At 31.1% G+C, this 10344-nt stretch overlaps 2 long non-coding RNA genes across 2 annotated transcripts; one reads left to right on the top strand and one right to left on the bottom strand.

Annotated features, from left to right (window-relative positions):
• The first annotated feature begins 7185 nt into the window (after positions 1-7185).
• LOC140436003 (uncharacterized) lies at positions 7186-8095 on the top strand. The gene is made up of 3 exons (XR_011950245.1): positions 7186-7367; positions 7611-7757; positions 8014-8095. It is a non-coding gene; the product is annotated as an uncharacterized lncRNA (long non-coding RNA).
• A 1074-nt stretch (positions 8096-9169) lies between these two features.
• On the bottom strand, positions 9170-9556 carry LOC140436005 (uncharacterized). Its single transcript, XR_011950246.1, has 3 exons — positions 9470-9556; positions 9263-9410; positions 9170-9212 (listed from the first exon to the last, which is right to left on the bottom strand). It is a non-coding gene; the product is annotated as an uncharacterized lncRNA (long non-coding RNA).
• Between the last annotated feature and the right edge of the window lie 788 nt (positions 9557-10344).

Below are 10344 nucleotides of genomic sequence, written 5' to 3' on the forward strand. Positions count from 1 at the left end.
GCTCTAAAAAAGCCGGAACCTTAAAAAACTTCAAAACAGTGACATAATATTTATTTTCTGATATCATTAAATATATCTTAATGAGCACCGTTGATCTGAATATTAAAGTAGCATGCATTTTAATAACTTGCCTACTAGCAATATCGCTAATTAATTTTTTGTGATCATTTTTGTTTTGACGTAGTAACCAGATTTAGGCGATGAGCGAGAGCCCACCTGAAGAATTTCACCGAAACGTTCCAAAAAAATTGTTTGTTTTGGACCGAGTTCAAAATTATATTTGAGTCGATGATACAATGGCCACTACTCATTAGGATCTTCTACTAATTAATAGTAGTTTTTAATAGTTATTCATATAAATGACTCTATAAATCACGCAAAAGTTGTTGCGGTGTATATGGAGCTCAGCTAATATGATGTGTGTTATTTTCCACTGTTTTTATTGATATTTTTTTATCTACTGTGTGTATAAAAACTACAAAATAAAGATAAAAAATCAATCAACTACACTGCTGGAAAAAAGCAAATAACGAATTTTTAAGAACTTACATTTATCAATAATATTTGAAGCGATTTAAAAAAAAATGTTGCATGGGATTGCCTTTATTGATCAGTCAAGTCAATGATGATCACAGGAACATCCTTTCCAAACCACTGGAATAACACAGGTAGGTGGAAGGATTAGGGCAGTCTAGAAACTATGTTGTATATATAAGGAGCATAAAGAATTGCTTTGTGGTTACCACAGTAAATAAGTTGCCTATTTAGCGAACTACGGGTTCTACGGAACGTCCTTTGTTTTTATCTCGACACGTTAAGCTTTTCATCCACGCGAATGAACCAGTAACAAACAAGCAAAGTATACCAGGTAGAGCAACAATGCAGGCCCAAGCATCGGGAACTATGGTTGGAATATGTTACGGAATGTACTTCTGAATACAGTGAGGGACAAGATCTATGCGAAATTTTAAAAACCGACCTACTGGTAATCCGATATTGGTACCTATTGTAATACAGACCCCCAGAGAGACATTTACAGAGTTGTACTATTCTGTATCCAACATTCAAATAAAATTATCGGAGAAAGTGTTGAATTTCGAATTATTAATTTGTGTACTTAAATGTTTTTACCAATTGATCGAAATACTGATTATTTTTAAAGTAAACTACCTCATAAAATTAAGACTGGCAAAATAAAATATTTTTTCAGTTACTAAAATAAAAATTTTCTTTTGGTGGATTTACAAGTTTTAATATTAACCGTGCTTAGTTTGTCAATGAACACTTAATATTAATATATTATACAATGAGGTCCTTAAGTAACCGATAAATATAATTTCTACGTAATTTTAAAGTAGATGAAAATTACTGCACCAGGTCGATTTTAACACACAAAAATATACATATACAATATACAAATCATCAGTAAATATCTATCATCGTCCTAATATACCTAATCGAATTAACAAAAACACCAATATATTTTTTTTCACACTTTATTTGCATTAATACCTAACTTAAAAGATTTAGATGTAGCAACTAACTTCATGCTGTGAATATGCGCGTACTTCATACTGTGAATTTTATAAAAATTCACTCTCATCAATTTTTCCCAATCGCGATTAATGAAGTATAATTTCAAAAATAGTTTTTATTTACTTATATGTCACATGCGATGCCACAAAAAGTTACCACTTGGTTTTTTTACTATTATAAATTAAATGGTATACTAGCCACTTCGGAAATTCACATTCATTTGGGATCTTCCAGTTAGAGTTAACAGTTATTCCAACTCATCGTCATTATCGTTCCCTTCATCACTCTCAGCCAAATTAATAATAATTTTCTTCAAGGCTGGGGCATTTTTCATGTAATCTTTTTCAATCTTCTTTACATGTTCTATTGCATTTTGCCAGTTTTGAGCACTGATATTTTTGAACTCTGTTTTTATTAGTTCGACAACACTTTGGGCATCTTTTGGAGCTGTGTTGTGCCTTCGGACAAGGTTTTTTAACTGAGCCCATAGCAATTCTATTGGATTCAACACACAGCAATATGGAATTAATCTTAAAACTATATGTCCATTGTTAGTGGCTAATTTATATACAATATGTTCTTTAGTTATGACTTTTGTATGAAGAACCTGGATTAGTTGATCTTTGGTGTAATGATCCGTAAAATATACGTCTTCGGCTATTAAAAATTCTTGAATTTCATCCATCCTACTCTGTTTTGTTAGAATTTTCTTAATGCATCTGGAGTGATATGATGCATTGTCCATAATAATCACGCTATTTTCTTTTAAATTTGGGAGTAATTTTTCTCAAACCACGATTCAAAAAGCGTCCCTTCGATGTCGTGGTGGTAGTCTAGAGATTGAAACTCAACAATAACGCATCGTTCACCCATCCATGTTGTCCTCTGCAATATAATATGCAAATTTGCTTGCCTCTAAAACGGGGTACATCTATTTGGCATTTTCTTGTACCGTTTGTTAAGGCTTTATCTATCGTTTTGTGAGAATCAAACCAAGTCTCGCCGGATAATAAATTTCTCGACACTCACTGCGGTATTGTGCAGTATTTTCGATATATTCATTCCTCCATTTTATTAGGCGGCTACTTTCCATTATGGTTTGTCTCTTATTGACAGTTTTATATTTAAAACAATTTCTGGTCAAAAATCTCCCCAAAGTCTTTGTAGAACAATCATCAACAATATATTTTCATCATACATATATTATATTATATTGTCTCACTAATAGGTTCCAAAAGGTGAGGTTGAATTTTTTTAGAGCTTCCCAAATCTTTCTTGTTGTTCTACTTTTCGAACCTGTCTTTATTAAACGGTACACTGTTGCACAAGAATTTTTTGTTAAAACCGCCGTTTGCTTAACAGCTTCATATTTGGTCATTTTTTAGAAAGTCTATCAAATACATCTAACACCATATTTTGCTCAGCTACACACAAATTCTTCCTTTGCTGAGTACTTGGCCCCGCACTTTCATCTTCATCTTCTAAATTATCCGTAGGTTCATTTTCGTCAGGTAAACGCACATCACTTTCCCATGGCCGCAACATATTTTTCTTTGATAAATACTAAATATACCACAACACTTTTTTTCGACAAACTCTAGCTGAAAGAACCACGAAATATACTGCTTAAGAATGACTAATTCCGTTATTTAAATATTGTGACAATGATCCCGCCCCATTTAATTATTCTACGAAAATGTACTTATTAAGTACTTAGCCATTACCGGAAATATAAAATTGTTTGTAAATTAATATTTATGTCAACTGCAGCAATTTCTTTTAATTATTTCTAAATGTTATGAACAAAGACATCATATTTTTGATAACATTTCACAAAAATATTTAATGACGATAATTTGGAATAATTTTACTTCTTTTTGTATATTATATCAATAATTAGTGTTCATTGACGAACCCACAAAACAAAATGTCTACTTATTTTCGTAGCTGAAAAATATTTTATTTTGCCAGTCCTAAGTTTAGAAAAGAGATGAACGCAAGTATTTTTTTAATAGTATATTGCGAGATTGTTCACTGCTAAAAACCATTGTTCCGATCAATTTGTTAAAACATTTAACCCTCCGTTCATCGGGTGTGGTCTGTGAGTCTACGACAAAATAAAAATTTTGGATAATTCTCACATTTTATTTTTTTTTTAATTTCTACGTTTTCAGTACCTTCCTAGAAACTAAATACCATTCGTTTTTTTGTACAAAACTGTTTTTGAAATTTCTAAATAGCTGCTGCATGGCCGTTTGTCGTGACATACCCCACCGGATCAAATGTGTAACAATATTTGCACTGCTTTTGCACAATGCAAACATTTTTAAAATTTACCTAATACAACTTAAAAAATTTTTGGAATTGTTTCTGTAATAAACATTATATAGTAAATGATTTGTTTAAAACACGTTGATGCGAAATTAGCAATAAAATGTATGCTGTTGCTCAGGAAGCGGTATTTCATTTTGGTCCTCACAGACCACACCCGACCGAAAGTGTTTCAGAATGGTTACCCGATGAACGGAGGGTTAAACAAACTAATAATTAAAAATTCAATACTGCTCCGGTAATTTTATTTAAATGTTAGATAAAGGTTAGTACAACTCTGTAATGTCTCTCTAGGGGTCTGTTTTACAATAGGCATCAATAGCGGATTATCAGCAGGTTGGTCTTTAAAATTTCGCATAGATCTTGTCCCTCACAATACTTCTTCTTCTTCTTCTTCAAGTGCCATCTCCGCGGCGGAGGTCGGCAATCATCATAGCTATTCGAACTTTTGAGATACACAGAGAAGAACTTTTGAGAACACAATACTAAATAAAAGTAATAAACTAAGAAACTAAAAAGAGTAGACAGAAAAAAAAAACAAGGAGCGAGCAGGGGAAACCGCAGGTAATAGAATAAACGTGCGTGACCGTGTTTGGTCTACGTAAGAAGTTCACAAACTTTTTTCTCTCGTAGAACCCTTGTCATATTTTTCAGTTATAGTATAAATTTAAATCAAAGTATAGTAATTGTTACATGAAAAAAAAAATAAGCAAAAATTAAATTTATTTAATGGAAGGGATGAACTTGATAATATATTAAATTAATCAACATTTGGCATTAATTTAGTTAGGTGTAATCTCAAATCTCCTCGGTTAATGATGTCCAGTTTGTTTTTTTTTTGTTATGAGATTTATATCTGCGCTGAAAGCTGAAACCCATTTCTTACTAGGTACGAAGATGGAAAAGCAATTAAAAACTTTCCCGCGATATTCCATAATACAGGATAAGTAACAGGTATGTCTTTTGTAGCCAGAATTCTTGATATCCGATTTTAAACTGTACTTTAAATTCTTCGTTACTGCTTGTTCCAACCAATTTCTGTTGTAGATAATTTAACATCCGGTTCTTCAATGTCATCAAATGGATTGAAAATCCATTGCGGCATTACCAGCGTCAAAAATCCTCCAAACAAGTCAAACAAGTTTGAAAATCTGAATAGACGGCATTCAAATGTTGGACATAGATTGAAACATCTTTCTGGCACATTACCTCAGACAAATTGAAGAACTGGGTAAATTCGTACCGTCCATTGCTTTGCTTCATCAGTTTCTGGCAAGAAATGCTGAAATGATCGACTTTGTTTTTATTAAATTTAAACTGTCACATTGCAACTGCAGGTTTAAAATATTAAATTAGCAAAACGAATCTTTCAAATAAAAAATGTCTGTTTTTCTCTTCAATAAATTTTCTTTTAAATTTTCATTTTTACTATCGAGAAAATAAAACAGTTTTAAATAGTGTAAAAAATCTTGACAGGCTGTTCCTTTCGACAGCCAGCGTACATAAATTTGAAGAAGTATTTGATGGAAGTTCTCGCCATTTTTTTCACACTTTTTACTGCATCAATAATAAATTGAAGAGATTCATGCAATCTTACATTCAAATTTTTAGCAACTAAATGTTGTCTGGATGACGCAGTGTATTGCTAATACTCCGGGTACATTTTCTTTTAAAAAACTTACAAAATCACGATAACACACAACCATGGCAGTTGCTCCATCTGTGGCTACCGATTTAATATAATTGCTTTTTCCAAGAATAAAATGCCTTCAAAACATGAAATATTGATTCTTCTTAAGTATCTGTTTTCAAAGTTCTCGCAAATACCAATTCTTCGCGGATATTTTAATCCATAATAAAACTAACATATATGCTAATAATAATGCTTCATTAAGAGGTACAGTTAACTCCCCCAGCTGTATATAGAAACGGATCATTTGCAAATAATTACACAAGAAGCTTTTATCATCATAAATCATTTCACCAATACGTCTTTCAACTGTGTTGTTGGTTAAAGAATCTTTTTAATGATATCAGATGCAGGTTTGTGTAGAACAGTTTTTAACACCTTTTCAACGGCCGACAAAATTAACTGTTCTCACTGTTTTTTCAATCATCGTTTTTTGTGATGTCTTTTCCGTTGACTTCCTTTTGGTCTTGTGCCCTGCATTTTACCATCTAGGGCTATTTTTGGCAATCTTTCGGCTTCCATTCTCATTACATGACCAGCCAATCGAAGTCTCTGAAGTTTAACAAATTCTGAGATCGGTGCCTCTTTAAACAGTTGATAGAGTTATCTTCCTTAGGATTTGTTCTAAGACTTCTAGCGTTCTTTTTATGTTTTCTGCCATTATCCATGTGTATGATTAAAAACTATTAAACCCCAATTGTTTCCGATTGCAGTGCTAGGAGTCTAAAATAAAGAGAGATAAATATTCGGCGCAAAAAGAACAATAAGAAACCTAGAAGAACACTAACATTCATAATCTTTACAAACTTACCAAAAAAAATGGAACAAATGGTTTAAAGGATAATATCCTTTAAACTGATACCAGCATTATACCCGCAACAAAACTGGGTTCCTTCCTTCCAATCTGTATATCTTAACATAAATGTGTAAGGATTACTAATGTTGCGGTTCTTAGGTCCGCTTGCCATTATGCTAAATTCAGTACTGAATTTAGCACTAAAAATATTGTCTCTACAAAATAGGTGCGCGCGCCGATTCAGTACTAAAAATTAGAACATGTTCTAATTTCTTGTACTAAAAATGATCCAATATTAACTTAAACTGAGGTTATGTTATACGTATGTTTATGCTTTGTTTTTAAATATGTGGAGTCAGAAGCAAATAGAAAATTTAATCGAACTATATAAAGCAAATCCTTGTTTATATGTGCCAAAGCATCCATTGTATAAAAATAGGAATGCGAGAGTAAAAGCTTTGGAAGAAATAAAGGCGGAATTGTATAAACTCGGTGTATATGTAACTGTGGCAGAGATAAAAGCCAAGTTTAACAATTTAAGAACTAACTTTTTACAACAGCATAGAAGATATTTATCATCTATAAAAAGCGGAGCTGGTAGCGATGATATAAGTAATATTTCTATTACATTATGGCTTTTTATGTCTATTTGTTGGGCTAATTTGATTAGAATTTTGTTAACACTGAAACCATTACGATAAGTCGCGTACACAAACAAATAGACATAAAAAAGTAGCAGTATAAGTAATGTTTTTTATAAAGCCTAATAGTTGCTCTATAATTATTTTATTTTATTAGATTGACAAACCTACGCTATGGTATTATGAAAAAATATTATTCGTAGCGGAGCATTGCATACCTAGGTGCTCACAGGACAGCCTTTCGGCTTTAACAATCCTACCAGCCAATGAAAATGCTACCATGGATTATGTTCAAGAAAATGAAATACATTTGATAAGTAGTCAGAATCAGGAAGAGGAGATTGAAAATTTTCAAAATTATGATTATTGTATTGTGAGTATATTTATTAATTTTTTTGAAATTTTTTAATTGGAAAATAATTATGAGGAATTTTAGTTTGAGGAGATAATAGTGTCAAAAAATTTATTGGGAATTAAAATCACATAAGCTAAAAAGTCTTTTTTTACTAATGTTTTAACTTTTAAATCAGAAGCTTGTCAAAATATCAATACAAATATAAATAACTTATTTATTTATTATCATATTAATCATTTATTGATATGGTTGATTTTACAGAGTCCTTCTACATCACAGAATCTGCCTACCCCTTCGTTAAGAGACAGCACCCCCTCTGGAGGAGATATTATTAGAAAGAGTCTAAAAAAAAGAAATAAACCTGACGATGAGGGGATTGAAAATGAAAATTTTCATGATTATTGTATTGTGAGTATAAACTTTTATTTATCAATTTTTTTTTGAAATTTTCTAATTGGAAAATAATTATGAAGAATTTTAGTTTGAGGAGATAATAGTGTCAAAAAATTTATTGGGAATTAAAATCACATAAGCTAAAAAGTCTTTTTTTACTAACGTTTTAACTTCTAAATCGGAAGCTTGTCAAAATATGAATACAAATATAAATAACTTCTTATTTATTTATTATCATATTAATCATTTATTGATATGGTTGATTTTACAGAGTCCTTCTGCATCACAGAATGTGCCTACCCCTTCATTAAGAGACAATGCCACCTCTGGAGGAGATATTATTAGAAAGAGGCTGAAAAAAAGAAATAAACCTGACGATGAGGGGATTTTTTTGAATAAAGCGGCTGATGTTTTATCATCTTTAACAAATGCTCTGGCCAATAAAGAGCAACCAAAACCTGTGGAGACTCTTCCTGCAAAATCAAATTTAAAAATATTTGCAGAATTTGTAGAGTCAGTTAGAGTTTTTGGTGTCTGATGAAGAGACACTATTAGAGACTCAAGAAAAAATAACAAACATTATTTGGGATGCCAGAAAAAAAATTTAAAAAAATAAAAATTCATAATTATGTATGTTTCGTTTTATTTAAATTTCAAGTTACTCATTTATTAATAATAATATACATTTTTTACATGTTACATCTCTGTATGGCAGCATTTTGCCAGTCAACTGAACCACTGTTACTGTTGAAATACTCTTTAAATTAATTTCTTATATTATGAGCTCTAGCTGTCGAACGATTACCTGCTTGATTACTTAATCTAGGTATTTGAAAACACAACCTGTGATTCATCTTGTTCTATATATGCTTTAAAATTTTCTGAAACTAATAAATTATGCAACGCTAAGCAAGTCAATATTATTTTTTCTACTTTATCTGCATTTAAATTTATTGGATTAAGCAATACTCTAATTCTGTTAGCTAAGATTCCAAATGAGCTTTCAATCATTCGACGGGCTCTAGAGAGTCGATAATTAAATATTTTTTCAGATTCTGACAATCACCTATTAGGATAAGGTTTCATAATTCGACTGGTTAACGGAAATGCATCATCTGCAATTAATATAAATGGAATTTTTGATGTACGACTGGGTAAAGCCTGATTTGGGGGTAAATTTAAAGAGTTATTTTCTAGTGCTCCACACAGATTACTTTCTCGGAAAACACCACCATCACTTATGCGGCCATTTATTCCTACATTATAGTAAGTGAATTTATAAGCTGAATCACACATGGCTAATAGAACTATTGAGTGATTCCCTTTATAATTATAATAATATGAACCAGCAGATATCGGAGGTTTAAACATTACATGTTTTCCATCCAAAGCACCAATACAGTTGGAAAACTGCCACATTTCTTGTAACCCTTTAGCAACATTTAACCACTCTCTAGAAGATGTTGGGGTCTAAAAATAATGTTAGTTAGTTTTCATAATTTTATCTCATACATATTTACCTTCAAATATATTTCCTTTAGACTGGTATATATAGCTTCACAAACTTCAGGTACAAACCTAGAAATGCTACTTTCATGTATACGAGTTGAATACATTAATGATCTAAAGGTTTGCCCAGTTGCTAAAAATCTTAATGTAGTTTCCAACCTAAACAAAAAACGAGGCATCAAATTTATACATTTACCTAAATACAATACTATACAAACCTGCATCTTGCTGAAATACTTTCTCTAAATTGCGTATCCTGTTTTTTTATCTTATTCTCAACTAGTCCTAATAATTTTATAAACACAATATTATTCATTCGTAAAAGGTTTTTATATGCCAAAGGGTCTTCTACTAATAATTCTTCATTCAACATATTTAATATTCCTTTGCCCAACCCTCTTCTCTCGATCCATTTTTTTCTCCATATGCGCTTTTTTTAAGAAGTGTATAATTTTTTTTCTTAATTGCTAGCATCATTATTACAATTAAAGCTGCTGCACATAATTTTAGCTTCTTTTTTACCATCATTATTTACCTGTTTGTTTTTTTTACTCTAATTATACAACCAAAACAAACTTCAGGTAGGTTAGACTGTCAATACAAAATTGGTAGAGCGCATGCTTACAGGCTAATTAAAATTAAGATAGTTGCAAACACAAACATACATTTTTCATACTAAATCGACTCGAGCAACTAACTAATATTTTAGTGCTAAATTCAGTACTGAAATTAGCATATTGGCAAGCGGACCTTAAAACTGGATTGTGTATCGTTTATTTAGTTCATCCTTACTTAGTATTTTTATTAATGTATTTTTATAATTTGCCAAAATATCTTACACATAAATATATATTTAGTCGTTAGGAAGTCATTACTATATCTATCTCGTTTTTGACAAATCCTCATTAGAATTCGCCTGAAGCGAATTCGCAACTAGTTATTAAGTCCTTATTTATTTCGATATATAGATTATTTTTAATTTGTTCTAAGAAGAGGAATACAAAAAACTATTTAATTTGAAAATAATTATATCGTAGGTTTTTAATGATTGTCTGGATGAAGTCTGACTGTAATTATAGCAAACTAAATAGGA

This window comes from Diabrotica undecimpunctata, chromosome 3, assembly GCF_040954645.1.
Source record: "Diabrotica undecimpunctata isolate CICGRU chromosome 3, icDiaUnde3, whole genome shotgun sequence".
Taxonomy (NCBI): Eukaryota; Metazoa; Arthropoda; class Insecta; order Coleoptera; family Chrysomelidae; genus Diabrotica; species Diabrotica undecimpunctata.